The sequence below is a fragment of the Bufo gargarizans genome, chromosome 3 (genome assembly GCF_014858855.1).
Source record: "Bufo gargarizans isolate SCDJY-AF-19 chromosome 3, ASM1485885v1, whole genome shotgun sequence".
Lineage (NCBI taxonomy): Eukaryota > Metazoa > Chordata > Amphibia > Anura > Bufonidae > Bufo > Bufo gargarizans.
Genome location: NC_058082.1, coordinates 542,052,357 through 542,075,371, shown reverse-complemented (window position 1 = coordinate 542,075,371; position 23,015 = coordinate 542,052,357).

Here is a 23,015-nt window from a genome sequence, read left to right as displayed (position 1 = left end):
CACTCGCTGTAACATTTCGTTAATATGGTAGACTGGATCACCGTTTAGTATTTCGCTTACATAATATTCTTTGTCTAAGATAACGATAACACCCCCCTTATCAGCAGGTTTTATTATTAGGGATTTCTCCTTTAATAAGGAACCAAGGGCATGTTTCTCCTCCACAGGTAAATTATAATGTACATGTAACTTTCCTTGTTTGCATTGTTGCAACAATTTATCCACATCACTTTTCACCAAATTAACAAACATTAAGGAATCTATCCCATATTCACAATACCAGAGGGTTAGACAGATTTTTAGTGATAAGGATATGTGTCAAACAAGATTAGACGACATGACCAATAAGTTTAGAGAGTGAGGCTACCCCCCTGATTTATTGAAAATACAGCGCAATAAAGCTGAAGAATATACCGCCAGATAGAATTAAGAAAGAAACAAGGATCCCTCTAGTGATTAAATACCATCCCTGGTCCCAGCGCCTGAGGACTATTGTCAATCAACATTGGCATATATTATCTAAGTCCTATCCACAGATAGGTGAGTTTCAGAGGCCACCAGTGATATGCTACAAACGGGCAGAAAATATTAGGGATAAAATAGTCCGGGCAGATGTGGGAAGTAATAAAATAGAAAGAGGACAGAGTATTGTTCCAGCGTTATAAAGGGTTCATGTTTCTCCCATCCTCACTCAGGTGAAAATATTCCAATAAGGGGCACGTTCACCTGTAGGGATGAGCGAACTCGAACTGTATAGTTCGGGTTCGTACCGAATTTTGGGGTGTCCGTGACACGGACCCGAACCCGGACATTTTCGTAAAAGTCCGGGTTCGGGTTCGGTGTTCGTCGCTTTCTTCGCGCTTTTGTGACGCTTTCTTGGCGCTTTTTGAAAGGCTGCAAAGCAGCCAATCAACAAGCGTCATACTACTTGCCCCAAGAGGCCATCACAGCCATGCCTACTATTGGCATGGCTGTGATTGGCCAGAGCACCATGTGACCCAGCCTCTATTTAAGCTGGAGTCACATAGCGCCGCCCGTCACTCTGCTCTGATTAGCGTAGGGAGAGGTTGCGGCTGCGACAGTAGGGCGAGATTAGGCAGATTAACTCCTCCAAAGGACTTGATTAACTGATCGATCTGCAGCTGTGGATCATTGAGCTGCTGATCCTCAATTGCTCACTGTTTTTAGGCTGCACAGACCGTTTGTCAGTCACATTTTTCTGGGGTGATCGGCGGCCATTTTGTGTCTTGTGGTGCGCCAGCACAAGCTGCGACCAAGTGCATTTAACCCTCAATGGTGTGGTTGTTTTTTGGCTAAAGCCTACATCAGGGTGAAGCTGTCACACCAAGTGCATTTAACCAGCAATAGTCTGTTCATTTTTTGGCCATATACAAAATCAGGGGCAAGCTGCGCCTGTCACCAAGTGCATTTAACCCTCAATGGTGTGGTTGTTTTTTGGCTAAAGCCTACATCAGGGTGAAGCTGTCACACCAAGTGCATTTAACCAGCAATAGTCTGTTCATTTTTTGGCCATATACTAAATCAGGGGCAAGCTGCGCCTGTCACCAAGTGCATTTAACCCTCAATGGTGTGGTTGTTTTTTGGCTAAAGCCTACATCAGGGTGAAGCTGTCACACCAAGTGCATTTAACCAGCAATAGTCTGTTTATTTTTTGGCCATATCCCAGTCTAATTCTGTCACTAAATCCATACCGGTCACCCAGCGCCTAAATACTAGGCCTCAAATTTATATCCAGCTAAATCTGTCCCTAGTGCTGTAGCTGGGCGAGTTATTTAGTGTCCGTTCAAGCACATTTCTTGTTCTGGGTTGAAATACAATTCCCAATTTAGCAATTTCATAATTTAGTGGTTTCTGCTATATCAGAGCTATTTGAAATCTATCCCTAAAAGGGTATATAATATTCAAGGTGCACATTGGGTCATTCAGAATAACTTCACACACACCCGCTACTGTGTATTTCCAAGTCTAATTCTGTCACTAAACCCATACCTGTCACGCAGCGCCTAAATACTAGGCCTCAAATTTATATCCCGCTAAATCTGTCCCTAGTGCTGTAGCTGGGCGAGTTATTTAGTGTCCGTTCAAGCACATTTCTTGTTCTGGGTTGAAATACAATTCCCAATTTAGCAATTTCATAATTTAGTGGTTTCTGCTATATCAGAGCTATTTGAAATCTATCCCTAAAAGGGTATATAATATTCAAGGTGCACATTGGGTCATTCAGAATAACTTCACACACACCCGCTACTGTGTATTTCCAAGTCTAATTCTGGCACTAAACCCATACCTGTCACCCAGCGCCTAAATACTAGGCCTCAAATTTATATCCCGCTAAATCTGTCCTTAGTGCTGTAGCTGGGCGAGTTATTTAGTGTCCGTTCAAGCACATTTCTTGTTCTGGGTTGAAATACAATTCCCAATTTAGCAATTTCATAATTTAGTGGTTTCTGCTATATCAGAGCTATTTGAAATCTATCCCTAAAAGGGTATATAATATTCAAGGTGCACATTGGGTCATTCAGAATAACTTCACACACACCCGCTACTGTGTATTTCCAAGTCTAATTCTGGCACTAAACCCATACCTGTCACCCAGCGCCTAAATACTAGGCCTCAAATTTATATCCCGCTAAATCTGTCCTTAGTGCTGTAGCTGGGCGAGTTATTTAGTGTCCGTTCAAGCACATTTCTTGTTCTGGGTTGAAATACAATTCCCAATTTAGCAATTTCATAATTTAGTGGTTTCTGCTATATCAGAGCTATTTGAAATCTATCCCTAAAAGGGTATATAATATTCAAGGTGCACATTGGGTCATTCAGAATAACTTCACACACACCCGCTACTGTGTATTTCCAAGTCTAATTCTGGCACTAAACCCATACCTGTCACCCAGCGCCTAAATACTAGGCCTCAAATTTATATCCCGCTAAATCTGTCCTTAGTGCTGTAGCTGGGCGAGTTATTTAGTGTCCGTTCAAGCACATTTCTTGTTCTGGGTTGAAATACAATTCCCAATTTAGCAATTTCATAATTTAGTGGTTTCTGCTATATCAGAGCTATTTGAAATCTATCCCTAAAAGGGTATATAATATTCAAGGTGCACATTGGGTCATTCAGAATAACTTCACACACACCCGCTACTGTGTATTTCCAAGTCTAATTCTGGCACTAAACCCATACCTGTCACCCAGCGCCTAAATACTAGGCCTCAAATTTATATCCCGCTAAATCTGTCCTTAGTGCTGTAGCTGGGCGAGTTATTTAGTGTCCGTTCAAGCACATTTCTTGTTCTGGGTTGAAATACAATTCCCAATTTAGCAATTTCATAATTTAGTGGTTTCTGCTATATCAGAGCTATTTGAAATCTATCCCTAAAAGGGTATATAATATTCAAGGTGCACATTGGGTCATTCAGAATAACTTCACACACACCCGCTACTGTGTATTTCCAAGTCTAATTCTGGCACTAAACCCATACCTGTCACCCAGCGCCTAAATACTAGGTCTCAAATTTATATCCCGCTAAATCTGTCCTTAGTGCTGTAGCTGGGCGAGTTATTTAGTGTCCGTTCAAGCACATTTCTTGTTCTGGGTTGAAATACAATTCCCAATTTAGCAATTTCATAATTTAGTGGTTTCTGCTATATCAGAGCTATTTGAAATCTATCCCTAAAAGGGTATATAATATTCAAGGTGCACATTGGGTCATTCAGAATAACTTCACACACACCCGCTACTGTGTATTTCCAAGTCTAATTCTGGCACTAAACCCATACCTGTCACCCAGCGCCTAAATACTAGGCCTCAAATTTATATCCCGCTAAATCTGTCCTTAGTGCTGTAGCTGGGCGAGTTATTTAGTGTCCGTTCAAGCACATTTCTTGTTCTGGGTTGAAATACAATTCCCAATTTAGCAATTTCATAATTTAGTGGTTTCTGCTATATCAGAGCTATTTGAAATCTATCCCTAAAAGGGTATATAATATTCAAGGTGCACATAGGGTCATTCAGAATAACTTCACACACACGCTTCTGTGCATTTCCAAGTCTAATTCTGTCACTAAATCCATACCGGTCACCCAGCGCCTAAATACTAGGCCTCAAATTTATATCCAGCTAAATCTGTCCCTAGTGCTGTAGCTGGGCGAGTTATTTAGTGTCCGTTCAAGCACATTTCTTGTTCTGGGTTGAAATACAATTCCCAATTTAGCAATTTCATAATTTAGTGGTTTCTGCTATATCAGAGCTATTTGAAATCTATCCCTAAAAGGGTATATAATATTCAAGGTGCACATTGGGTCATTCAGAATAACTTCACACACACCCGCTACTGTGTATTTCCAAGTCTAATTCTGGCACTAAACCCATACCTGTCACCCAGCGCCTAAATACTAGGCCTCAAATTTATATCCCGCTAAATCTGTCCTTAGTGCTGTAGCTGGGCGAGTTATTTAGTGTCCGTTCAAGCACATTTCTTGTTCTGGGTTGAAATACAATTCCCAATTTAGCAATTTCATAATTTAGTGGTTTCTGCTATATCAGAGCTATTTGAAATCTATCCCTAAAAGGGTATATAATATTCAAGGTGCACATTGGGTCATTCAGAATAACTTCACACACACCCGCTACTGTGTATTTCCAAGTCTAATTCTGGCACTAAACCCATACCTGTCACCCAGCGCCTAAATACTAGGCCTCAAATTTATATCCCGCTAAATCTGTCCTTAGTGCTGTAGCTGGGCGAGTTATTTAGTGTCCGTTCAAGCACATTTCTTGTTCTGGGTTGAAATACAATTCCCAATTTAGCAATTTCATAATTTAGTGGTTTCTGCTATATCAGAGCTATTTGAAATCTATCCCTAAAAGGGTATATAATATTCAAGGTGCACATAGGGTCATTCAGAATAACTTCACACACACGCTTCTGTGCATTTCCAAGTCTAATTCTGTCACTAAATCCATACCGGTCACCCAGCGCCTAAATACTAGGCCTCAAATTTATATCCAGCTAAATCTGTCCCTAGTGCTGTAGCTGGGCGAGTTATTTAGTGTCCGTTCAAGCACATTTCTTGTTCTGGGTTGAAATACAATTCCCAATTTAGCAATTTCATAATTTAGTGGTTTCTGCTATATCAGAGCTATTTGAAATCTATCCCTAAAAGGGTATATAATATTCAAGGTGCACATAGGGTCATTCAGAATAACTTCACACACCCGCTACTGTGCATTTCCAAATCTAATTCTGTCACTAAACCCATACCTGTCACCCAGCGCCTAAATACTAGGCCTCAAATTTATATCCCGCTAAATCTCTCGTTACCGCTGTCCTGTTGTGGCTGGGAAAGTTATTTAGTGTCCGTCAAAGCACATTTTTTGTTCTGGGTTGAAATACAATTCCCAATTTAGCAATTTCATAATTTAGTGGTTTCTGCTATATCAGAGCTATTTGAAATCTATCCCTAAAAGGGTAGATCATATTGAAGGTGCACATAGGGTCATTCAGAATAACTTCACACACACGCTTCTGTGCATTTCCAAGTCTAATTCTGTCACTAAATCCATACCGGTCACCCAGCGCCTAAATACTAGGCCTCAAATTTATATCCCGCTGAATTTGAATACAATACATTGGGCCAAATAATATATTTGTTGTTGTGGTGAACCATAACAATGAGAAAAACATCTAGTAAGGGACGCGGACGTGGACATGGTCGTGGTGGTGTTAGTGGACCCTCTGGTGCTGGGAGAGGACGTGGCCGTTCTGCCACATCCACACGTCCTAGTGTACCAACTACCTCAGGTCCCAGTAGCCGCCAGAATTTACAGCGATATATGGTGGGGCCCAATGCCGTTCTAAGGATGGTAAGGCCTGAGCAGGTACAGGCATTAGTCAATTGGGTGGCCGACAGTGGATCCAGCACGTTCACATTATCTCCCACCCAGTCTTCTGCAGAAAGCGCACAGATGGCGCCTGAAAACCAACCCCATCAGTCTGTCACATCACCCCCATGCATACCAGGGAAACTGTCTCAGCCTCAAGTTATGCAGCAGTCTCTTATGCTGTTTGAAGACTCCGCTGGCAGGGTTTCCCAAGGGCATCCACCTAGCCCTTCCCCAGCGGTGAAAGACATAGAATGCACTGACGCACAACCACTTATGTTTCCTGATGATGAGGACATGGGAATACCACCTCAGCATGTCTCTGATGATGACGAAACACAGGTGCCAACTGCTGCGTCTTTCTGCAGTGTGCAGACTGAACAGGAGGTCAGGGATCAAGACTGGGTGGAAGACGATGCAGGGGACGATGAGGTCCTAGACCCCACATGGAATGAAGGTCGTGCCACTGACTTTCACAGTTCGGAGGAAGAGGCAGTGGTGAGACCGAGCCAACAGCGTAGCAAAAGAGGGAGCAGTGGGCAAAAGCAGAACACCCGCCGCCAAGAGACTCCGCCTGCTACTGACCGCCGCCATCTGGGACCGAGCACCCCAAAGGCAGCTTCAAGGAGTTCCCTGGCATGGCACTTCTTCAAACAATGTGCTGACGACAAGACCCGAGTGGTTTGCACGCTGTGCCATCAGAGCCTGAAGCGAGGCATTAACGTTCTGAACCTGAGCACAACCTGCATGACCAGGCACCTGCATGCAAAGCATGAACTGCAGTGGAGTAAACACCTTAAAACCAAGGAAGTCACTCAGGCTCCCCCTGCTACCTCTTCTGCTGCTGCCGCCTCGGCCTATTCTGCTGCTGCCGCCTCGGCCTCTTCCTCCGCCTCTGGAGGAACGTTGGCACCTGCCGCCCAGCAAACAGGGGATGTACCACCAACACCACCACCACCACCTCCGTCACCAAGCGTCTCAACCATGTCACATGCCAGCGTTCAGCTCTCCATCTCACAAACATTTGATAGAAAGCGTAAATTCCCACCTAGCCACCCTCGATCCCTGGCCCTGAATGCCAGCATTTCTAAACTACTGGCCTATGAAATGCTGTCATTTAGGCTGGTGGACACAGACAGCTTCAAACAGCTCATGTCGCTTGCTGTCCCACAGTATGTTGTTCCCAGCCGGCACTACTTCTCCAAGAGAGCCGTGCCTTCCCTGCACAACCAAGTATCCGATAAAATCAAGTGTGCACTGCGCAACGCCATCTGTGGCAAGGTCCACCTAACCACAGATACGTGGACCAGTAAGCACGGCCAGGGACGCTATATCTCCCTAACTGCACACTGGGTAAATGTAGTGGCAGCTGGGCCCCAGGCGGAGAGCTGTTTGGCGCACGTCCTTCCGCCGCCAAGGATCGCAGGGCAACATTCTTTGCCTCCTGTTGCCACCTCCTCCTTCTCGGCTTCCTCCTCCTCTTCTTCCACCTGCTCATCCAGTCAGCCACACACCTTCACCACCAACTTCAGCACAGCCCGGGGTAAACGTCAGCAGGCCATTCTGAAACTCATATGTTTGGGGGACAGGCCCCACACCGCACAGGAGTTGTGGCGGGGTATAGAACAACAGACCGACGAGTGGTTGCTGCCGGTGAGCCTCAAGCCCGGCCTGGTGGTGTGTGATAATGGGCGAAATCTCGTTGCAGCTCTGGGACTAGCCAATTTGACGCACATCCCTTGCTTGGCGCATGTGCTGAATTTGGTGGTGCAGAAGTTCATTCACAACTACCCCGACATGTCAGAGCTGCTGCATAAAGTGCGGGCCGTCTGTTCGCGCTTCCGGCGTTCACATCCTGCTGCTGCTCGCCTGTCTGCGCTACAGCGTAACTTCGGCCTTCCCGCTCACCGCCTCATATGCGACGTGCCCACCAGGTGGAACTCCACCTTGCACATGCTGGACAGACTGTGCGAGCAGCAGCAGGCCATAGTGGAGTTTCAGCTGCAGCACGCACGGGTCAGTCGCACTACAGAACAGCACCACTTCACCACCAATGACTGGGCCTCCATGCGAGACCTGTGTGCCCTGTTGCGCTGTTTCGAGTACTCCACCAACATGGCCAGTGGCGATGACACCGTTATCAGCGTTACAATACCACTTCTATGTCTCCTTGAGAAAACACTTAGGGCGATGATGGAAGAGGAGGTGGCCCAGGAGGAGGAGGAGGAGGAGGAGGAGGAAGAGGGGTCATTTTTAGCACTTTCAGGCCAGTCTCTTCGAAGTGACTCAGAGGGAGGTTTTTGGCAACAGCAAAGGCCAGGTACAAATGTGGCCAGCCAGGGCCCACTACTGGAGGACGAGGAGGACGAGGATGAGGAGGAGGTGGAGGAGGATGAGGATGAAGCATGGTCACAGCGGGGTGGCACCCAACGCAGCTCGGGTCCATCACTGGTGCGTGGCTGGGGGGAAAGGCAGGACGATGACGATACGCCTCCCACAGAGGACAGCTTGTCCTTATCCCTGGGCAGCCTGGCACACATGAGCGACTACATGCTGCAGTGCCTGCGCAACGACAGCAGAGTTGCCCACATTTTAACCTGTGCGGACTACTGGGTTGCCACCCTGCTGGATCCACGCTACAAAGACAATGTGCCCACCTTACTTCCTGCACTGGAGCGTGATAGGAAGATGCGCGAGTACAAGCGCACGTTGGTAGACGCGCTACTGAGAGCATTCCCAAATGTCACAGGGGAACAAGTGGAAGCCCAAGGCCAAGGCAGAGGAGGAGCAAGAGGTCGCCAAGGCAGCTGTGTCACGGCCAGCTCCTCTGAGGGCAGGGTTAGCATGGCAGAGATGTGGAAAACTTTTGTCAACACGCCACAGCTAACTGCACCACCACCTGATACGCAACGTGTTAGCAGGAGGCAACATTTCACTAACATGGTGGAACAGTACGTGTGCACACCCCTCCACGTACTGACTGATGGTTCGGCCCCATTCAACTTCTGGGTCTCTAAATTGTCCACGTGGCCAGAGCTAGCCTTTTATGCCTTGGAGGTGCTGGCCTGCCCGGCGGCCAGCGTTTTGTCTGAACGTGTATTCAGCACGGCAGGGGGCGTCATTACAGACAAACGCAGCCGCCTGTCTACAGCCAATGTGGACAAGCTGACGTTCATAAAAATGAACCAGGCATGGATCCCACAGGACCTGTCCGTCCCTTGTCCAGATTAGACATTAACTACCTCCCCATAACCATATATTATTGGACTCCAGGGCACTTCCTCATTCAATCCTATTTTTATTTTCATTTTACCATTATATTGCGATGCTACCCAAAGTTGAATGAACCTCTCCTCTGCCTGTGTGCTAGGCCTAAATATATGCCAATGGACTGTTGCAGTGGTGGCTGACATGAAGCCTGATTCTCTGCTATGACATGCAGACTAATTCTCTGCTGACATGAAGCCAGATTGTCTGTTACGGGACCTCTCTCCTCTGCCTGGGTGCTGGGCCTAAATTTATGACAATGGACTGTTGCAGTGGTGGCTGACGTGAAGCCTCATTCTCTGCTATGACATGCAGACTGATTCTCTGCTGACATGAAGCCAGATTGTCTGTTACGGGACCTCTCTCCTCTGCCTGTGTGCTAGGCCTAAATATATGACAATGGACTGTTGCAGTGGTGGCTGACGTGAAGCCTGATTCTCTGCTATGACATGCAGACTGATTCTCTGCTGACATGAAGCCAGATCCTCTGTTACGGGACCTCTCTCCTCTGCCTGTGTGTGTGCTGGGCCTAAATATATGCCAATGGACTGTTGCAGTGGTGGCTGACGTGAAGCCTCATTCTCTGCTATGACATGCAGACTAATTCTCTGCTGACATGAAGACAGATTCTCTGTTACGGGACCTCTCTCCTCTGCCTGGGTGCCGGGGCCTAAATATCTGAGAATGGACTGTTCCAGTGGTGGGTGACGGGAAGCCAGATTCTCTGCTATGGAACCTCTCTCCAATTGATTTTGGTTAATTTTTATTTATTTAATTTTTAATTTAATTCATTTCCCTATCCACATTTGTTTGCAGGGGATTTACCTACATGTTGCTGCCTTTTGCAGCCCTCTAGCTCTTTCCTGGGCTGTTTTACAGCCTTTTTAGTGCCGAAAAGTTCGGGTCCCCATTGACTTCAATGGGGTTCGGGTTCGGGACGAAGTTCGGATCGGGTTCGGATCCCGAACCCGAACATTTCCGGGATGTTCGGCCGAACTTCTCGAACCCGAACATCCAGGTGTTCGCTCAACTCTATTCACCTGTGATAGTAGATTTGTGGTTTACATTCTCAAATGTCCATGCAGATTATTATATGTGGGGGAAACCTCGATGAGAATGAAGGACAGACTAAGTAAGCACAAATCTACTATCCGTAAACAGAATTTATTACTTCCAATACCCCTTCACTTTCATGAAAAAAAAACATAATATTGCGCAGTTGAGGTATCAGATCATTGAAGGTGTATCATTACCTTGTCGAGGGGGTGATAGAAATAAATTGTTATTTATTGTTAAGAGAGGCTTATTGGATCCATCGTTTGCAGACAATGGAGCCCAGGGGCCTCAATCGTGAATACAATGTGTCCTGCTTCGGCCTTATGGAGTTTGATAAATATATTTCTTTCTTTTTTCAGCGTGACTAATCACTGCAAAAATGGACTATATTTGATTGAAAATCTTCGCCAGTACAGAGTGGATGCAAATTTTTCATTGCAAATTTTTCATTGTGATATATTCGACATGCAAATTTTATGTTTAATGAGGGAGGCGGAGTTCCTCTGATGATGTCAGTTCCTTAGTGTTTCATTTGTGTATAAATAGCTTGAGTGTAAGATGTTTAATTGCAGTCTGATGAAAGCACACCAGTGCTGAAACGCGTCACTATGCCACTTTAATATGTGACCAAATAAATCATCCTTTTTGATCTACATCCCTGCGAAGTGCCGGTCTTCTTCTCTGCAACGTTTGTTTGGACGCCATTCCACGGACACGTGCACCGCAAACCAAGGTAGTGCCGCCCTGTCTTCTACTAGAATGCCTGCACATGATGTGATCTGACAGCCTCTCTGGTTTCAATCATCTGTGTTGTTGCTGGGTTTGACCATACCTCTGGTCTCAGGTGTAGCTTAAGTGATCATTCCTACTCCTCTATTTAGCCTGGTTCCACCCATCATGCTATCAAGCTCTTTTTGGTTGTGAAGAGCTGGTGTCTGGTTCTCCTCTGAGTTCCTGCTTGTCTGCATATTTTGGAGTTAAGTATCTTTTCTCTATTTCTTGTTCGTGGTTTTCCCCTACCTTTTGGTATTAGGCCTGAGGGAGTCTCCTGCTCTTTCAGCTGGGAATGAACAGGTCATCTCTTGTCCTGACACTTTTTTCAGGGCACTTTGCGGTCAGATAGGGCCCGAGGTTCCTCCAGCTGTCCTGCTTCTCCTCTCCTGTCACCTGTGTAGAAAATCCACCCATATTGCTACACATTGCATGTGCTCCAATGTCCTTCTCCTCCAGTTCATCCCCCATAGGGCTCATGTGGCTGTGAGATGTGGGCGCCATGTCTCTAGCCCCCTGACCAGCCATATGGACCAGCATCTGTTCCAGGATATGAAGCAGTGGAATGACGTTGTGCATCTCGTAGTCCTGGCGACTGACAAATAATGTGACATCCTCAAAGGGCTTGAGCAAACGGCAAGTGTCATGCATGAGCTGCCACTGGCTAATATCGAAGTCACACAGCGGAGTTATCCTGTCCGCTTGGATCATCAGTAAATCGTTTATGACCTTTCTCTGTTCGTATAGTCAGTCCAACATATGGAAGTTTGAATTTCAACAGGTGGAAATTTCGCATACAAGCCTATGTTGGGGGATGCCGTTCTGCCGCTTCATCTCAAGGATTGAACACGTGTGCCATGCAGGGCGCATGGCTTAGCCCTCCTTGACGCAGAGCCAACATCATGTTCTTCCCATTGTTGGTCACTATGGTTCCGAATTTGAGTTGTTGCGGAGAAAGCCAGGATTCGATTTTTTTTATCAAGGACACGGAGCAGTTCCTCCCCTGTGTGACTACATTAGCCTAGGCAAACGAGGTGTAGAACAGTGTGACTGCGCCATGCCCTGCACATGTGGTATGCTGGAGAGGCACTGTGAATTGTCCCTGCAGTGGTGGCTGAGGACATGGTGGAGAAAGAGGCAGACATTGTCGCAGGAACAACGGCGTGAGAATGTGGAGGTGGAAGAAGTGTCACCTTGCCAAGCTGCTGGTTTGGCTGGGCAGGACCCACATTCACCCAGTGGGCCGTAAAGAACATATATTGTCTTTGACCGTAGTTACAGCTCCACACGTCGGCGCTGCCGTGCACTTTGACAGACAACGACAGGCTCATGGACTGGCCCACCTTCTGTTCTACTTATTTGTGCAGAGCTGGTACTGCCTGGTACTCACAACTTGGGTTTCTCCACCTCAGCTCGGCACAAGCCATCAGTTCTCTAAAAGGTGCAGAGTCCACCACTTGGAAAGGGAGAGACTGCAGCACCAGCAACTTGGCCAGGAGCACGTTCAGCTTCTGCGCCGTTGGATGAGTGCACGCATACTGTTGTCTCTTGGCAATCACTTTGGTGATCGATTTCTGATGGAATAACTGATAAGAAGTAGGAGGGCGAGGAGCAGGAGCATCAGGACCGGTAGATGATGAGAAGGACACACAGCTCCCTTCGGCTGAGGTGATGGTGCCTTGACTGCCTGAAATAGGGTGCGTGCCACTGGGTGATGCAGCATTTGCTGCAGCAGGCTGAATCACCACATTGGAGCCATGGTCTTCCCAGGCCACTTCATGGTGATGCTGCATATGTTGATGCAGGGCTGTGGTGCCAACATTGGCACCCTGGCCATGCTTCGCCTTCTGCCCACATATTCTACAAATGGCCATGTTCACCTTCCCAGCGTCTAAAAAAAAACCTGCCAAACAGCATAGCTGATTTTAGCCACAATACTACGCACTGACTGACTGCTACTGCCACTGCTTCTGTGAATCCCTTCACCACTACTTTCCAAGTCGGTAGGCTGCTGCGAAACGAGTGGGTTACCCAGGGTATGTTTGGCTGCCGACATCCCACTGCTGCTACCCTGCTGACTCCTGGCCACACTACCGACTTGCTGGCTCGACTGCTCCACCATCTTCTCCCGATGATGATGAAGCTTCTTCTTCACCTGTCTGCCAATTGCGATCAGCTACATCAACATCGAGTACTGTCTGCACGTTACTGATGTCCTGCTCAACGGTCTCTGAGCCAGGATCCTGACCGCTTGCAACACCAGCTCCCTCACCCCTCTCTCATCACTACTTGCCTGCCTACCCAAGGATGCAGCGGATGTCTCCTCCGGATATTGGCTGGGTAGTAGCTGCTGACTGTCCTCTAGTAGCTCGTCCTTGCTGTATAGTTGAGCCCACAGCATATAGTACTTTTCTGGCTGAGGGAACAGAAAAGGACAGAGGCAGGTTGAGGGCAGGTAAGGCCGGCTCCCGGGCCATGCCAACTAAGTGTTTTGTCTGACGAACCCACCGACTCTTGGCTGGGGGTTTCTGATGTCACTTTTCGACGAAGTTGAAGATCGAGTCAACCATTCAAAAACCGCTGAGTTGCTGATCAAGACAGGACCACTAGCTGACACTGGGAGCTCAGGCCTCTCGAAGTGACCCCTGCTGCCATGTCCCCTTACTCTGCTGCGGCCTGTATCTGCTCCATCAACATTTAGGCCTCTGCCCCTCCCCTGTGCAGGGCCTGTCACTTCTCTGTATGACATACTGTAAAATCAAATATGAAAATAAAAAGGAAATGACTACACCCCAAAAAAGGCTGTAATTTTGTCACTCACCACACAACGGCAAATAATACTTTTTTTTTTGCTACTAATACATGCCATAAAAGGTTTTAGAACATGTAACTGCACCGCTGAACGGCAAATAATACTTTTTTTTCCCACTAATACACGACAAAAAGGACTGTAATTTTCTGACTTTACCACACAACGGCTAAAAAGCCCTTTTTTTAACCACTTATACACGTTAAAACAGGCTTTAGAACATATAACTGCACCTCTGAACGACAAAAAATACTTTATTTTTGCCACTAATACAAGCCAAAAAAGGTTTTAGAGAACATAAGTGCACAGCTGAAGGGCAAATAATACTTTTTTTTACCACTAATAGATGCCAAAAAGGGCTATAATTTTCTCACTTCACCACACAACAGCTAATAAGTCCTTTTTTCCCCCACTAATGAACTACAAAAAAGGTTTTAGAACATATAACTGCACCACTGAACGGCAAATAATACTTTTTTTTCCACTAATATACGCCAAAAAGGGCTGTGATATTCAAATTTCACCCCACAATGGCTAATAAGTAGAGTTGAGCGAACACCTGGATGTTCGGGTTCGAGAAGTTCGGCCGAACTTCCCGGAAATGTTCGGGTTCGGGATCCGAACCCGATCCGAACTTCGTCCCGAACCCGAACCCCATTGAAGTCAATGGGGACCCGAACTTTTCGGCACTAAAACGGCTGTAAAACAGCCCAGGAAAGGGCTAGAGGGCTGCAAAAGGCAGCAACATGTAGGTAAATCCCCTGCAAACAAATGTGGATAGGGAAATGAATTAAAATAAAAATTAAATAAATAAAAATTAACCAAAATCAATTGGAGAGAGGTCCCATAGCAGAGAATCTGGCTTCCCGTCACCCACCACTGGAACAGTCCATTCTCAGATATTTAGGCCCCGGCACCCAGGCAGAGGAGAGAGGTCCCGTAACAGAGAATCTGGCTTCATGTCAGCAGAGAATCAGTCTTCATATCATAGCAGAGAATCAGGCTTCACGTCACCCACCACTGCAACAGTCCATTTTCATAAATTTAGGCCCAGCACCCAGGCAGAGGAGAGAGGTCCCGTAACAGAGGATCTGGCTTCATGTCAGCAGAGAATCAGTCTGCATGTCATAGCAGAGAATCAGGCTTTACGTCAGCCACCACTGCAACAGTCCATTGTCATAAATTTAGGCCCAGCACCCAGGCAGAGGAGAGAGGTCCCGTAACAGACAATCTGGCTTCATGTCAGCAGAGAATTCGTCTGCATGTCATAGCAGAGAATGAGGCTTCACGTCAGCCACCACTGCAACAGTCCATTGGCATATATTTAGGCCCAGCACCCAGGCAGAGGAGAGAGGTCCCGTAACAGACAATTTGGCTTCATGTCAGCAGAGAATCAGTCTGCATGTCATAGCAGAGAATAAGGCTTCACGTCACCCACCACTGTAAGAGTCCATTTTCATAAATTTAGGCCCAGCACCCAGGCAGAGGAGAGAGGTCCCGTAATAGACAATCTGGCTTCATGTCAGCAGAGAATTAGTCTGCATGTCATAGCAGAGAATGAGGCTTCACGTCAGCAACCACTGCAACAGTCCATTGGCATATATTTAGGCCCAGCACCCAGGCAGAGGAGAGAGGTCACGTAACAGACAATCTGGCTTCATGTCAGCAGAGAATCAGTCTTCATGTCACAGCAGAGAATCAGGCTTCACGTCACCCACCACTGTAAGAGTCCATTTTCATAAATTTAGGCCCAGCACCCAGGCAGAGGAGAGAGGTCCCGTAACAGACAATCTGGCTTCATGTCAGCAGAGAATCAGTCTTCATGTCATAGCAGAGAATCAGGCTTCACGTCACCCACCACTGTAAGAGTCCATTTTCATAAATTTAGGCCCAGCACCCAGGCAGAGGAGAGAGGTCCCGTAACAGAGGATCTGGCTTCATGTCAGCAGAGAATCAGTCTGCATTTCATAGCAGAGAATCAGGCTTCACGTCACCCACCACTGCAACAGTCCATTGTCATAAATTTAGGCCCAGCACCCAGGCAGAGGAGAGAGGTCCCGTAACAGACAATCTGGCTTCATGTCAGCAGAGAATTAGTCTGCATGTCACAGCAGAGAATGAGGCTTCACGTCAGCCACCACTGCAACAGTCCATTGGCATATATTTAGGCCCAGCACCCAGGCAGAGGAGAGAGGTCCCGTAACAGACAATCTGGCTTCATGTCAGCAGAGAATCAGTCTTCATGTCATAGCAGAGAATCAGGCTTCACGTCACCCACCACTGCAACAGTCCATTGTCATAAATTTAGGCCCAGCACCCAGGCAGAGGAGAGAGGTCCCGTAACAGACAATCTGGCTTCATGTCAGCAGAGAATTAGTCTGCATGTCATAGCAGAGAATGAGGCTTCACGTCAGCCACCACTGCAACAGTCCATTGGCATATATTTAGGCCCAGCACCCAGGCAGAGGAGAGAGGTCCCGTAACAGACAATCTGGCTTCATGTCAGCAGAGAATCAGTCTGCATGTCATAGCAGAGAATGAGGCTTCACGTCAGCCACCACTGCAACAGTCCATTGGCATATATTTAGGCCCAGCACCCAGGCAGAGGAGAGAGGTCCCGTAACAGACAATCTGGCTTCATGTCAGCAGAGAATCAGTCGGCATGTCATAGCAGAGAATCAGGCTTCACGTCACCCACCACTGTAAGAGTCCATTTTCATAAATTTAGGCCCAGCACCCAGGCAGAGGAGAGAGGTCCCGTAACAGAGGATCTGGCTTCATGTCAGCAGAGAATCAGTCTGCATGTCATAGCAGAGAATCAGGCTTCACGTCACCCACCACTGCAACAGTCCATTGTCATAAATTTAGGCCCAGCACCCAGGCAGAGGAGAGAGGTCCCGTAACAGACAATCTGGCTTCATGTCAGCAGAGAATTAGTCTGCATGTCATAGCAGAGAATGAGGCTTCACGTCAGCCACCACTGCAACAGTCCATTGGCATATATTTAGGCCCAGCACCCAGGCAGAGGAGAGAGGTCCCGTAACAGACAATCTGGCTTCATGTCAGCAGAGAATCAGTCTTCATGTCAGAGCAGAGAATCAGGCTTCACGTCACCCACCACTGTAAGAGTCCATTTTCATAAATTTAGGCCCAGCACCCAGGCAGAGGAGAGAGGTCCCGTAACAGACAATCTGGCTTCATGTCAGCAGAGAATTAGTCTGCATGTCATAGCAGAGAATGAGGCTTCACGTCAGCCACCACTGCAACAGTCCATTGGCATATATTTAGGCCCAGCACCCAGGCAGAGGAGAGAGGTCCCGTAACAGACAATCTGGCTTCATGTCAGCAGAGAATCAGTCTGCATGTCATAGCAGAGAATCAGGCTTCACGTCACCCACCACTGCAACAGTCCATTGTCATAAATTTAGGCCCAGCACCCAGGCAGAGGAGAAAGGTCCCGTAACAGACAATCTGGCTTCATGTCAGAAGAGAATTAGTCTGCATGTCATAGCAGAGAATGAGGCTTCACGTCAGCCACCACTGCAACAGTCCATTGGCATATATTTAGGCCCAGCACCCAGGCAGAGGAGAGAGGTCCCGTAACAGACAATCTGGCTTCATGTCAGCAGAGAATCAGTCTGCATGTCATAGCAGAGAATGAGGCTTCACGTCAGCCACCACTGCAACAGTCCATTGGCATATATTTAGGCCCAGCACCCAGGCAGAGGAGAGAGGTCCCGTAACAGACAATCTGGCTTCATGTCAGCAGAGAATCAGTCTGCATGTCATAGCAGAGAATCAGGCTTCACGTCACCCACCACTGTAAGAGTCCATTTTCATAAATTTAGGCCCAGCACCCAGGCAGAGGAGAGAGGTCCCGTAACAGAGGATCTGGCTTCATGTCAGCAGAGAATCAGTCTGCATGTCATAGCAGAGAATCAGGCTTCACGTCACCCACCACTGCAACAGTCCATTGTCATAAATTTAGGCCCAGCACCCAGGCAGAGGAGAGAGGTCCCGTAACAGACAATCTGGCTTTATGTCAGCAGAGAATTAGTCTGCATGTCATAGCAGAGAATGAGGCTTCACGTCAGCCACCACTGCAACAGTCCATTGTCAGATATTTAGGCCCAGCACCCAGGCAGAGGGGAGAGGTCCCGTAACAGAGAATCTGTCTTCATGTCAGCAGAGAATTAGTCTGCATGTCATAGCAGAGAATCAGGCTTCACGTCACCCAACATTGGAACAGTCCATTGGCATATATTTAGGCCCCGGCACCCAGACAGAGGAGAGGTTCATTCAACTTTGGGTAGCCTCGCAATATAATGGTAAAATGAAAATAAAAATAGGATTGAATGAGGAAGTGCCCTGGAGTCCAATAATATATGGTTAAGGGGAGGTAGTTAATGTCTAATCTGGACAAGGGACGGACAGATCCTGTGGGATCCATGCCTGGTTCATTTTTATGAACGTCAGCTTGTCCACATTGGCTGTAGACAGGCGGCTGCGTTTGTCTGTAATGACGCCCCCTGCCGTGCTGAATACACGTTCAGACAAAACGCTGGCCGCCGGGCAGGCCAGCACCTCCAAGGCATAAAAGGCTAGCTCTGGCCACGTGGACAATTTAGAGACCCAGAAGTTGAATGGGGCCGAACCATCAGTCAGTACGTGGAGGGGTGTGCACACGTACTTTTCCACCATGTTAGTGAAATGTTGCCTCCTGCTAACACGTTGCGTATCAGGTGGTGGTGCAGTTAGCTGTGGCGTGTTGACAAAAGTTTTCCACATCTCTGCCATGCTAACCCTGCCCTCAGAGGAGCTGGCCGTGACACAGCTAACTTGGCGACCTCTTGCTCCTCCTCTGCCTTGGCCTTGGGCTTCCACTTGTTCCCCTGTGACATTTGGGAATGCTCTCAGTAGCGCGTCTACCAACGTGCGCTTGTACTCGCGCATCTTCCTATCACGCTCCAGTGCAGGAAGTAAGGTGGGCACATTGTCTTTGTAGCGTGGATCCAGCAGGGTGGCAACCCAGTAGTCCGCACAGGTTAAAATGTGGGCAACTCTGCTGTCGTTGCGCAGGCACTGCAGCATGTAGTCGCTCATGTGTGCCAGGCTGCCCAGGGGTAAGGACAAGCTGTCCTCTGTGGGAGGCGTATCGTCATTGTCCTGCCTTTCCCCCCAGCCACGCACCAGTGATGGACCCGAGCTGCGTTGGGTGCCACCCCGCTGTGACCATGCTTCATCCTCATCCTCCTCCACCTCCTCCTCATACTCGTCCTCCTCGTCCTCCAGTAGTGGGCCCTGGCTGGCCACATTTGTACCTGGCCTCTGCTGTTGCCAAAAACCTCTCTCTGAGTCACTTCGAAGAGACTGGCCTGAAAGTGCTAAAAATGACCCCTCTACCTCCTCCTCCTGGGCCACCTCCTCTTCCATCATCGCCCTAAGTGTTTTCTCAAGGAGACATAGAAGTGGTATTGTAACGCTGATAACAGCGTCATCGCCACTGGCCATGTTGGTGGAGTACTCGAAACAGCGCAACAGGGCACACAGGTCTCGCATGGAGGCCCAGTCATTGGTGGTGAAGTGGTGCTGTTCTGTAGTGCGACTGACCCGTGAGTGCTGCAGCTGAAACTCCACTATGGCCTGCTGCTGCTCGCACAGTCTGTCCAGCATGTGCAAGGTGGAGTTCCACCTGGTGGGCACGTCGCATATGAGGCGGTGAGCAGGAAGGCCGAAGTTACGCTGTAGCGCAGACAGGCGAGCAGCAGCAGGATGTGAACGCCGGAAGCGCGAACAGACGGCCCGCACTTTATGCAGCAGCTCTAACATGTCGGGGTAGTTGTGAATGAACTTCTGCACCACCAAATTCAGCACATGCGCCAAGCAAGGGATGTGCGTCAAATTGGCTAGTCCCAGAGCTGCAATGAGATTTCGCCCATTATCACACACCACCAGGCCGGGCTTGAGGCTCACCGGCAGCAACCACTCGTTGGTCTGTTGTTCTATACCACGCCACAACTCCTGTGCGGTGTGGGGCCTGTCCCCCAAACATATGAGTTTCAGAATGGCCTGCTGACGTTTACCCCGGGCTGTGCTGAAGTTGTTGGTGAAGGTGTGTGGCTGACTGTATGAGCAGGTGGAAGAAGAGGAGGAGGAAGCCGAGAAGGAGGAGGTGGCAACAGGAGGCAAAGAATGTTGCCCTGCGATCCTTGGCGGCGGAAGGACGTGCGCCAAACAGCTCTCCGCCTGGGGCCCAGCTGCCACTACATTTACCCAGTGTGCAGTTAGGGAGATATAGCGTCCCTGGCCGTGCTTACTGGTCCACGTATCTGTGGTTAGGTGGACCTTGCTACAGATGGCGTTGCGCAGTGCACACTTGATTTTATCGGATACTTGGTTGTGCAGGGAAGGCACGGCTCTCTTGGAGAAGTAGTGGCGGCTGGGAACAACATACTGTGGGACAGCAAGCGACATGAGCTGTTTGAAGCTGTCTGTGTCCACCAGCCTAAATGACAGCATTTCATAGGCCAGTAGTTTAGAAATGCTGGCATTCAGGGCCAGGGATCGAGGGTGGCTAGGTGGGAATTTACGCTTTCTCTCAAATGTTTGTGAGATGGAGAGCTGAACGCTGCCGTGTGACATGGTTGAGACGCTTGGTGACGGAGGTGGTGGTGGTGTTGGTGGTACATCCCCTGTTTGCTGGGCGGCAGGTGCCAACGTTCCTCCAGAGGCAGAGGAAGAGGCCGAGGCGGCAGCAGCAGAAGAGGTAGCAGGGGGAGCCTGAGTGACTTCCTTGGTTTTAAGGTGTTTACTCCACTGCAGTTCATGCTTTGCATGCAGGTGCCTGGTCATGCAGGTTGTGCTCAGGTTCAGAACGTTAATGCCTCGCTTCAGGCTCTGATGGCACAGTGTGCAAACCACTTGGGTCTTGTCGTCAGCACATTGTTTGAAGAAGTGCCATGCCAGGGAACTCCTTGAAGCTGCCTTTGGGGTGCTCGGTCCCAGATGGCGGCGGTCAGTAGCAGGCGGAGTCTCTTGGCGGCGGGTGTTCTGCTTTTGCCCACTGCTCCCTCTTTTGCTACGCTGTTGGCTCGGTCTCACCACTGCCTCTTCCTCCGAACTGTGAAAGTCAGTGGCACGACCTTCATTCCATGTGGGGTCTAGGACCTCATCGTCCCGTGCATCGTCTTCCACCCAGTCTTGATCCCTGACCTCCTGTTCAGTCTGCACACTGCAGAAAGACGCAGCAGTTGGCACCTGTGTTTCGTCATCATCAGAGACATGCTGAGGTGGTATTCCCATGTCCTCATCATCAGGAAACATAAGTGGTTGTGCGTCAGTGCATTCTATGTCTTTCACTGCTGGGGAAGGGCTAGGTGGATGCCCTTGGGAAACCCTGCCAGCGGAGTCTTCAAACAGCATAAGAGACTGCTGCATAACTTGAGGCTGAGACAGTTTCCCTGGTATGCATGGGGGTGATGTGACAGACTGATGGGGTTGGTTTTCAGGCGCCATCTGTGCGCTTTCTGCAGAAGACTGGGTGGGAGATAATGTGAACGTGCTGGATCCACTGTCGGCCACCCAATTGACTAATGCCTGTACCTGCTCAGGCCTTACCATCCTTAGAACGGCATTGGGCCCCACCATATATCGCTGTAAATTCTGGCGGCTACTGGGACCTGAGGTAGTTGGTACACTAGGACGTGTGGATGTGGCAGAACGGCCACGTCCTCTCCCAGCACCAGAGGGTCCACTAACACCACCACGACCATGTCCACGTCCGCGTCCCTTACTAGATGTTTTCCTCATTGTTATGGTTCACCACAACAACAAAAATATTATTTGGCCAATGTATTGTATTCAAATTCAGCTGAATATTAATTTGAGGTCTAGTATTTAGGCGCTGGGTGACCGGTATGGATTTACTAACAGAATTAGACTTGGAAATGCACAGTAGCGTGTGTGTGAAGTTATTCTGAATGACCCTATGTGCACCTTGAATAATATATACCCTTTTAGGGATAGATTTCAAATAGCTCTGATATAGCAGAAACCACTAAATTATGAAATTGCTAAATTGGGAATTGTATTTCAACCCAGAACAAAAAATGTGCTTTGACGGACACTAAATAACTTGCCCATCCACAACAGGACAGCGGTAACAACAGATTTAGCGGGATATAAATTTGAGGCCTAGTATTAAGGCGCTGGGTGACCGGTATGGATTTAGTGACAGAATTAGACTTGGAAATCCACAGTAGCGTGTGTGTGAAGTAATTCTGAATGACCCTATGTGCACCTTGAATATTATATACCCTTTTAGGGATAGATTTCAAATAGCTCTGATATAGCAGAAACCACTAAATTATGAAATTGCTAAATTGGGAATTGTGTTTCAACCCAGAACATAAAATGTGCTTTGACGGACACTTAATAACTTGCCCATCCTCAATGGTGTGGTTGTTTTTTGGCTAAAGCCTACATCAGGGTGAAGCTGTCACACCAAGTGCACTTAACCAGCAATAGTCTGTTCATTTTTTGGCCATATACTACATCAGGGGCAAGCTGCGCCCATCACCAAGTGCATTTAACCCTCAGTAGTGTGGTTGGTCAAGTTGTCACACCAAGTGCATTTAACCAGCAATAGTCAGTTCATTTTTTGGCCATATATATACTACATCAGGGGCAAGCTGCGCCCGTCACCAAGTGCATTTAACCCTCAGTAGTGTGGTTGGTCAAGCTGTCACATCAAGTGCATTTAACCAGCAATAGTGTGGTTATTTTTTGGCCATATCCCAGTCTAATTCTGTCACTAAATCCATACCGGTCACCCAGCGCCTAAATACTAGGCCTCAAATTTATATCCCGCTAAATCTGTCATTACCGCTGTACTGTTGTGGCTGGGCAAGTTATTTAGTGTCCGTCAAAGCACATTTTTTGTTCAGGGTTGAAATACAATTCCCAATTTAGCAATTTCATAATTTAGTGGTTTCTGCTATATCAGAGCTATTTGAAATCTATCCCTAAAAGGGTATATAATATTCAAGGTGCACATAGGGTCATTCAGAATAACTTCACACACACACTACTGTGCATTTCCAAGTCTAATTCTGTCACTAAATCCATACCGGTCACCCAGCTCCTAAATAGTAGGCCTCAAATTTATATCCCGCTAAATCTGTCGTTACCGCTGTCTTGTTGTGGATGGGC